This window comes from Cynocephalus volans, chromosome X, assembly GCF_027409185.1.
Source record: "Cynocephalus volans isolate mCynVol1 chromosome X, mCynVol1.pri, whole genome shotgun sequence".
Taxonomy (NCBI): domain Eukaryota; kingdom Metazoa; phylum Chordata; class Mammalia; order Dermoptera; family Cynocephalidae; genus Cynocephalus; species Cynocephalus volans.
The window spans coordinates 60187169-60196433 of record NC_084478.1 but is presented as its reverse complement, the minus strand read 5'-3'; the positions used below and the strand labels follow the sequence as shown (position 1 = coordinate 60196433).

Genomic DNA, 9265 nt, shown 5'->3' with positions numbered 1-9265 from the left:
TACATCTTTTAATATTGCCTATCTCTTATATGGTTTTTGTATTTGTTACTGTCTTGTTCTAGTATGAAGTCCTTCAGTCTTCATACTAATGATATATGTGGTTTATTCACCTCCCTTACAACACTGAAGTATACCAAGGTTGTCTGTGTGCTTAGTTTACTTTACTAGTACATTATGTACCTTCAAATGTTTTCTTGCTATTTTTTAGCATTGCCTTCTTTCAGATTGAAGGACTCTCTTCAGCCTTTCTTGTAAGGCAGGTCTAGTATTGATGAATTCTCTTAGCTTTTGTTTATCTGGAAAAGACTTCATTTCTCCTTCATATTTGAAGGTTAGTTTTGCTGGATACAGTATTCTTGGTCAACAGTTTTTTTTCCCCCTTCAACATTTTGAATATATCATCCCATTCTCTTCTGGCCTGTTGGGTTTCTACTGAAAAATCTGCTGACAGGTATGTTGGGGCTTTGTTGAACATTGTTTTGCTTTCCTCTTGCTGCTTTCAGTATTCTTTCTTTGTCTTTGGTTTTTACATTTTTTATTATGATGTGCCTTGGGTTGTTCCTCTTTAAATTGAATTTGATTAGTGACCTCTAAGCTTCCTGTATCTGGATGTGGTCAAATTTCTACATGCTTGAGAAATTTGCAGTCATTATTTCTTTGAGTATGCTTTCTAGGTCTGTTCTTGTTTCATTTCTTGCAAGTACTCCAACTATGTGAAGGTTTCACTTGGCGTAGCCCCATAATTGCTGCATTTCTGTTTTATTTTTCCTTACTCTTTATTCTTTTTGCTCTTCTGATTGGATAATTTCACTATGTTCTGTCTTTGAGCTCACTGGTTCTTTCCTCTGTTTGATTAATCTGATACTGGAGCTTTCTATCAAGTTTTCAGTTCAGAAAATGTATTCTTCATTTCTAGAATTTCTATTTTTTTAATTGATTCAATTCCTTTGTCAAATTTCTAATTCTGCTCCTGAATTGTTTTCCTGATATCATTTAACTTTCTATTTGTACTTTCTTCTGACTCCCTGACCATCCTTGAAAGGATTATTCTGAAATCTCTGTCAGACATTTCATAAATCTGCTGGTCTTATGGGTCCATTGCTGGTACTTTGTTTGTTTCCTTTGGTGGTGTCATATTTCTTTGTTCTTTCTAGATCTTTGTGTCTTTATGTTGATGCCTAGGCATTTGAGGAGACTGCTACTTCTTCCAGGTTTTATAGATGTTCTTTGGTGGTATTAGACTTTTACTGGTTAATATCAGAGCTTTGTCTCTGGTCTGTTTTTTTGTTGGTGGTGGTAGTCTTCTGTGGTGGATTAATAGCTACTACCACTACTTGAACTTTGCACTGGAAATAATTTGCTGTCCTGTGGTTAATTCCCAAATTAGGGGAAACTTCCTGTGGGGACTGGAACTTCAAGCTCTGTGCCTGAGGTAGATTGCTTCTTTGGTGCTGTTTCTCAATCTGGGGAAAGCTTTTTGTGCTGGTCAGATTTTAATTGTCAGCCTTTTAGTCATTTCCAGGTCTTATGAAGTTTCCACAGACACAACTGGGCTGTGTGAAAATTCCAGCCTAGTAATGAATCTTTTTTCAAATTGCACCCACTGCAGTTCTATCACCGTGACCAGTCTCCACTGTGTGGCACCCATGATAATTGGAAGGCAGGTAAGTTGTCCATGCTGTACTCCACTGTTCCCCTGAGGAGGCAACCCCCACCCCACTCTAAATGTTTGGGGAAGGCTTGCACAAGTCACCAGCGAAGACTCACTGACCTCTAGGAGGTTTCTTCCTCCCTTTGGCTGTGGCTACTCACTACTATGTGGGTCCAGGGGAAGCTTGCTAGCAGCTTTGCTGATGTTGGAGATGGAATGATGCACTCCAAAGCACATTTCACCCCTGAGGACTCCAAGTAACTTCATACTGATATGGACAAGCCCAGAAAAACTTAAACCTGCACCTGTACTTCCACTTTTTGTTTTGTGCCTATATTTTTGATTTTTGTTCTGCTTTTGTAACACTGACCACCTTTTGTATCAGCTTAGCCCCTGCCATGTGGATTCCGAGAAAACAAAACCTAAACCCCCAGAAGAATAAAACCTATATAACCCTTTGCAAGCCTGAAGACGGGGCTCAGACTTCAGAGTGTAAACTTCTCTGAACCTGCTGGTGTAATAAAACTTTGAGTTCTCCAACCCTCTGAGTGATGCTTGGTTCCTTGGCAGGCAGCCTGTCTGCCTCTGTTCCCATAACAATACAAAGGGCACTGCTGTAGCTTTGCCATCTTCTGGTAACTGCTCCATATGCTGTAGCTGCTCCTTGCTTTGCACCATGTTAGCTCCAAAAGTGCCCAGGGCTTGTAATGGCTTGAGTGGTTCTCCTTTCTCTCACTGCAGCTTTTCATACCTTCACAAACTTTGTGGGTCCCTTCTCCTCTTCCCCTGATATTCAGCGAACTCGGGATGGCAGTTTCTGCATTTTTATAGTTGTAAATTGATAAGCTATGGGGCAGAGTGATGCTTGGGATCATCTATTTGATGATGTCACTCTTCAATTTAAGCTATTGTAGATCAAAATGGGGATGATCAATCTTATGATCAGCATATGGAGTATTCTGAGAAATAGGGTAAGGCACAGGCGATGTGGAGAAGAGAGAACAGTAGAGGAGAGCTGCCCTGGTTGACAGAACGTCCAAGGGAAGTAAAAGACTTTAGGTCAGGATGGGCAAGCCTTACCCTTCTAGAAACAGGCATGGGGCAGGAGTAAAACTAAAGAAGGCTTTATCCTATTTCCCTGAAGGGACCTTTAGAAAGGCTGAGGAGAAGCAGAGGTGCTGACACTGGGAACACCCGGCCTGTGGGTGTTGCTCATCAGGGAAATAGGCAGAGCAGAAATGAAACTGAAGAGGGGTATGTGTGAGAGCTGAGGACCAGGAAGCCAGGTTTCCAGTTCTGGTTCCACATCTAACTACCTGGGTGATTCGACCAGGTCTAGCTTTCAAGTTTCTTACTTGTAAGAATTTTCAAATCAGAGTACTACTAAGATGTGATGTTTTAACATTTTTATGATTCTATGAAATGGAAAAGGTTTCTCTATATTCAAGAATATGTAATTATTAACTCTGATAATAACAATGCCAGTTACTAGTGACTTTTCATTGGTTTCTATGTGCTAGGCATTGAGCTGATCATTTTACATACATTACAACTTGTGAGTAAGGTAGTTTTTTAATCTGTAAAAAGCACAGATAGTTAAATATTTTAACACAATTATATATCTCATAAGGAGCAAAGCCACTATTTGACCTCAAATAAACAATAGATTTTGAATCATAGAATTAAAGATTACCTTAAACTTAAACAAAGTATTCAAACCAATATTCCCTTTTAACACATGAGAAAATAAACTAGAATCCTTGTTCCAGTACTCATTACAGGTATAAACTTGAGAAAGTCACTCCCCTTTCCCAGTTTTCTGGGTCTCTAATTCCAAGTGTAGCTTTTTTTCAATGCCCTAGGCTGCCTTGTTCAAAAAAAATCACCTCAAGCTGCTCTGCAGCTGTGTCCTTCAAGAAATAACTGCTTAGGGTACAAGGGAAGTAATCCCAGCACCTTGGAGAAAGGCAGCCTTTCAGACACACTGGGCTCAGCATGGATGAAAGGTCCTTTGTTATGTATGTGACTTTCAGACCTGATTGAATGTGACTTTTTAAAAAATGAAACACTGTTTTCCAGAACCTTATACTCTGGGCCTAACTCCGTTCAAATTAGTGTATATAGCACACATTTGTAGTGAGCAAGATTAGCCAAGTTATAGCTGAGAAGAGAATCTGCCTCATCTTGTCAAAGTTTATGCAAAGTGTCAGCATTGCCAGGGGCCAACGTAGTGGCTTGCTTATATTTTTCCAATGTGCAAGTTCCCTGTCCCTGTGAGCAGTTACTGAAGGAGTCAAAGCTGGTGGCTTTGCTGTGTTATTTAATCTTGAACTGTCCTGGACCATTTCTAGAGTGAATAGTAAAGCACTATGAGAAACAAAACAGTAACCTGGGAGGTAAAGGGGGAAAGAACTATAGTAAAGCTATAAGAGCTTTATTTTCACCTTGAAAATATTATTTTCTCAACAAACGCCCTCTTTTCAAACTGCCTTCTCCTCTCCACTTTTATTTTAGAATAAGATGCTAAATGATATTTTAATAGTTGATGTAAAATAAATAAAAAAACAATACAAGAGTATATATTATGGCTGCTATCATGCAACACTGAGCTTTCATAATGAAAAATCACTAGAAGGTGATATGTGAAAATAAAAATAGTTTTGAGTTATGGGTGCTGGTATCTGCTCTCAACATGTTATTGTTATATGACCTTTTAATTAAACAAGCATGCAACTTTCAAATGGGTCCTCCAAGAGAAAAGCGGACAAAGGATATGAGCAAGCAATTCACAAAGGAAGCAAAATACGATCAATAAACATGTCAAAATTGCACAATTTTATTTATGTTAAACTGTACACTTGTGATAGTTAATTTTATGTGTCAGTTTGACCAGGCCATGAAATGCTCAGACATTTGACCGAACATTATTTGGGTGTATCTATGAGAGCGTTTCTGGATGATGTTAACATTTGAATCAGTAGACTGAGTAAAGCAGATTGTCCTTCCTAATGTGGGTGGGCCTCATCCAATCAATTGAAGATCTGAATAGAACAAAAGGCTAAGTAAGAGGAACTTCACCTACCTGACTGCTTGAGCTGGGACATTGGTCTTTTCCTTCCTTCAGACTCAAACTAAAAAGCTGGCTCTTCTTGGGTCATGAGCTCGCTTTCAGAATGGAACTTACATCATCAGCAATGGAACTACACCATTGGCTCTCCTGGGTCTCCAGTTTACCAGCTGTAGATCTTGTGACTTTTGAGCCTCCACCATCATGGCATGAGCCAATTCCTTATAATCTCTCTCTCTCTCTCTCTCTCTCTCCAGAGAAACAGGACAGGATAGGATATATATATATATATATAGGATGGTCTATTGGTTCTATTGGTCTATTGGTTCTGTTTCTCTGGTGAACTCTAATACAACATTTTAAAGATAATAAAATATTATTTTATGCCTATTGTATTAGTACCCCCCCAAATTTATATGTTGAAGTCTTAACCCTCATTACTTCAGAATGTACTGTTATTTGGAAGTAGGATAATTACAGATATAATTAATTAAGATGAGGTGATACTGGAGTATGGTGGACCCTTAATCCAATATGACTGGTGTCCTTATAAAAAGGGGGAAATTTGTAGACAGACACACACGGGAAAACACCATGTGTAGAGGAAGGCAGAGATGAAGGTGATGCTTCTATAAACCAAAGAGTGGCAAAGATTGGGGAGGGGAGGGGCATGGAACAGATTCTCCCGCACAGCCTTCAGAAGGAACAAACCCTGCTGACACCTTGATCTCAGACTTCTGGGCTCTAGAACTATGAGACAGTATATTTCTGTTGTTGAGGCCACCCAGTTGGTGGTACTTTGTTATGGCTGCTCTAGCAAACTAATACACATAATCATTAAAAATAGAAAAAGTTAAAAGATGGATACGATTCAATGTTGACAAAGCTGTGGAGAAATGGGTACTCATAATGTCGGAGAAAGTGTGACTAAGTACCTCTTTAGAAGCATTTTAGGAATAACCAGCAAAATAAAATTTCATGCATCTGCACAAGTACTTAAGGTTTTATTTAACGAGATTATAGTTACAGAGCAACTGGTAAACACAAAAATTTCAAACAATCTAAATTTATATCAATAAAGGAATGGTTAAAAAGTTATGGTACATTAATAATATGAAATTAGTTTATCTAGTTCAAAGAATGAGATAGATCCAAGTGAATGGATAAGAAGGCAGTCCTTAATATGTTGGTTAGTGAATAAAACAATTTGCTAAAAAGCATATAGTTATGATCTCATCATTGTAAAAATCAAAATGAAATTTAAAAGCGTATATAAGATAATAAATAAAAGTTGGCAAAATGTCATACGTAATAAAACCATTGCCCCTTCTCCCCCGTGGTTAGTGCTGAGAGTGCAGAGTGTGTGCTTCGGCTCGGAACACACATCTATTAAAAAATAAATAAATAAATAAATCTAAAAAATCTTTTTAAAACTCCCCCAAAACTTACAAAAAAATCCGCGTCTCCCCCGCCAGAGACTTTTATTATTATTTTTTTCTTCCTCTTTTATAAAATAACCGGGTGAAGCAGCCGAGACCGACCCGCCCGGCCGCCCGTGGCCCCGCAGCAGCTCCAAGAAGGAACCAAGAGACCGAGGCCTTCCCGCTGCCAAGACCCGACACCGCCACCCTCGCTCCCAGCTGGCAGCCGGCAACCAGCGGCAGCGGTCGGCCCCATTCTGCGGCCCTCGAGTAGTTTTTGATTCCGGTTGATTTCTGGTCGAGCTCAGAAAAAAGTGGAACGGCAGACGGAACTTAAGTGCAAATTTGAACAGATGAAGCAAGATAGGATCACCAGACGCCGGGGCGTTAGTCTTTATGTGAAAAATCTTGATGACGGTATTGACGATGAACGTCTCCGGAAAGCGTTTTCTCCATTTGCTACAATCACTAGTGCAAAGGTTATGATGGAGGGTGGTCGCAGCAAAGGGTTTGGTTTTGTATGTTTCTCCTCCCCAGAAGAAACCACTAAAGCAGTTACAGAAATGGAAGGTAGAATTGTGGCCACTAAGCCATCGTACAGAGCTTTAGCTCAGCACAGGGAAGAGCGCCAGGCTCACCTCACTAACCAGTATATGCAGAGAATGGCAAGCGTACGAGTTGTGTCCAACCCCGTGATCAGCCTCGACCAGCCGGCACCGCCTTCGGGTTATTCATGGCAGCTATCCCACAGACGCAGAAACGTGCTGCTGTATACATCCTCCTAGCCAAATTGCTCAACCAAGAACAAGTCCTCGCTGGAGTGCTCAGCCTGCTGTTCATGTACAAGGTCAGGAACCTTTGACTGCTTCCATGTTGGCATCTGCCTCTCCTCAAGAGCAAAAGCAAATGTTGGGTGAACGGCTCTTTCCTCTTATTCAAGCCATGCACCCTACTCTTGCTGGTAAAATCACTAGCATGTTGTTGGAAATTGTTAATTCAGAACTTCAGAGACCACAAAAAGAAACTTGTGCTTCACTGAAGAAAAATATCTAAACATTGAAAAACTTAAATATTATGGAAAAAGAAACATTGCAAAATATAAAATAAATTTAAAAAAAAAAGAATGGAAACTGAATCTTATGTACTGAGCAAATGCCAGGTCTAGCAAACATAAGGCTAGTCCTAGACTACTTATTGATTTAAAAACAACAAAAAATAACAAAATATAAAAACAAATTAATGTTTTATAAACCCTGGGAAAAAGAATTTTCAGCAAAGTACAAAAATTTAAAGCATTCTTTTCTTTAATTTTATAATTCTTTACTGTGCAATAGCTCAGAATGTCAGTTCTGTTTCAAGTAACAGGATTGATAACCGAGCAAGGAAACGTAATTTGGATTATAAAATTCTTGCTTTAATAAAAATTCCTTAAACAGTGAATAAAAAACAAAAAATAAAACTATTAACAATAGTAACCTTTGGGAACAAGGGTCAGGAACAGAAATGTAAATCTTTCTGCTGTATGTTATTTCCTTGCTTATTTTTCAATGAGCAGGAATTCCTTATACTATCAAAAAATAAAGACAGAAAACATTATTTCAGAAAAAGAATATTCCCATTTGAATTCCTGTTCCATTTTACATTCCAATTAAGTATTACATGAGTTTCACTTGCTCTGCATCCTTGTTAACACTTGATGGTCAATATCTCTAATTTTAGCCATTCTAATAGGTGTAACTTCATTTGTGGTTTTAATGTGAATTTCTCTAATGACTAATGACGTTGAGCATCTTTTTGAGTGCTTATTTGCCATCCATATTTCTTCGATTGGCCTGTTTTCTTATTATTGAGACTTGAGAGTTCTCATATCGTATGTTTTATCAAACATATGATTAGAAAATATTTTCTTTTAGTCTGTGACTCGCTATTTCATTCTTTCAACAATGTCTTGAGGAAAATTTCTTAATTTTGGTGAATACCTGTTTATCCAGTTTTGCTTTTAGAAATTGTGCTGTGGTGTCATACTTAGGAAATCTTTGCCTAACTAAAGTCACAAAGATCATTTCATATATTTTGTTCTGGAAGTTTTATAGTTTTAATATATTTAGGTCTATGTCACATTATGATTCAGTTATTGTGATGGTACAGGGTGTGAGTGGTAAGTTGACCCCTGCTATGGTTTGAATGTTTGTGTCCCCCCAAAAATTTATATGTTGAAAATTAATCATCAAGGTGATGGTATTAGGAGGCGGGACCTTTGGGAGGTGATTAGATCATAAAGACAGAGCCCTCATGAATGGGATTATAAAATCCCCATTTTATATTTTTAATTTATTTTTATTTGTTTATTTTTTGGCAGCTGGCCAGTATGGGGATCTGAACCCGTGACCTTGGTGTTATAAGGCTGCACTCTAACCAACTGAACTAACTGGCCACACCTAATTTATTTTTTTGGAAGGTGAAAATATTCTTTTATTGAACTTCATGTATGTAATCATGCCAGTAAAAAAAATAAAATAAATATTATTGTACTAAAAAAGAAAAAAAGCACAGTATTTACTCAATAATGTTTATATCTACCTAGCAGTTTAAACTTTGATCATTTGATTACAGTTTGATATAATAGGATTTTATGTACATAATTATCCAGAAACTAGTAAGAGAATATTAATAAAACTGAAATGTTTAAAAAAGGCTCAAAAAAATTTTCAAATTTAATGATATTCAAAATCAGTAAAATGTTTCGCAATGAACTAAAATTTTTACTTATCAACAATATTATACATTATAGTTCATTCTGATTCAGTATTTTTCTTTTTTAAAAAATTCTATTTATATTTATTTTTGTGGGGTACAGTGTGTTGTTTCAATACATGCATACATATACTGCACAATGAATCACTTAGGGTAGATAACATAGTTTTGTACCCCTTAGCCCACCACTTCTCTTCTCCCCACCCCTCCCAGCCTTTGGTAACTATTCTACTCTCTACTTTTATAAGAACCACTTTTTTTTTTCTTTTTCAGATTCCACATATGAGTGAGACCATGCGGTATTTGTCTTTCTGTGCCTGGCTTACTTCACTTAACATGGTGATTTTTAGTTCCATCCATGTTGCTGCAAAT

The 9265-nt window shown here is 37.7% G+C and overlaps 1 pseudogene; it reads left to right on the top strand.

The window, feature by feature from the left end:
- Positions 1 to 6440: 6440 nt before the first annotated feature.
- On the top strand, positions 6441 to 7192 carry LOC134368008 (polyadenylate-binding protein 1-like; annotated as a pseudogene).
- Positions 7193 to 9265: the final 2073 nt, after the last annotated feature.